At 36.4% G+C, this 473-nt stretch overlaps 1 protein-coding gene across 1 annotated transcript in view; it reads left to right on the top strand.

Annotated features, from left to right (window-relative positions):
* LOC119592189 (glutaminase liver isoform, mitochondrial-like) overlaps positions 1-473 on the top strand; it is a gene marked incomplete at its 3' end in the record, with an annotated part of 133,529 nt that overhangs the window by 29,029 nt on the left and 104,027 nt on the right.

Raw genomic sequence — 473 nt, 5'->3', positions numbered from 1 at the left:
AAAGTAATATGAGGAAAAAAAACAACGATTATGAGTGAACCACACTCTCATATGGTAACTTCACGATGAGGATACAGATGACAGTAATTCTAATATAGAAGTAATACAGTGAATGGAGTTTCCTCGCCTCGCGTTTGCTCTGTAAATAATAAGTGAAAAAACAATAATATTGAGTATTTTTTCATCGTGCTTTTTGTGTGTATGTACAGATTCCTTCAGCAAGGTCCCGTGTTGCATTATTGATGTGTATAACAAGTCGGGCAAAAACAAACGAAATACATCCGGCCATTCGAGAAATTCTCTTAAATGACTAGACTTAATTGCGTCTGGACTGGTAATGACATCAATTATCATTTGTGTTTCAAATTAGATTCCCGAATTAATTAGAAGCTGTTCAGCCATTTCCCTTTGTTAGTCATACAATTCGATGTCGAAATCCTGCCTTGCATTCATCGCCGCTTTGACTTAGGAGA

The sequence above is a fragment of the Penaeus monodon genome, chromosome 29 (assembly GCF_015228065.2).
Source record: "Penaeus monodon isolate SGIC_2016 chromosome 29, NSTDA_Pmon_1, whole genome shotgun sequence".
NCBI classification, from domain to species: domain Eukaryota; kingdom Metazoa; phylum Arthropoda; class Malacostraca; order Decapoda; family Penaeidae; genus Penaeus; species Penaeus monodon.
The sequence above is the reverse complement of the archived record's forward strand: the minus strand, read 5'-3'. Positions and strand labels throughout refer to the sequence as shown.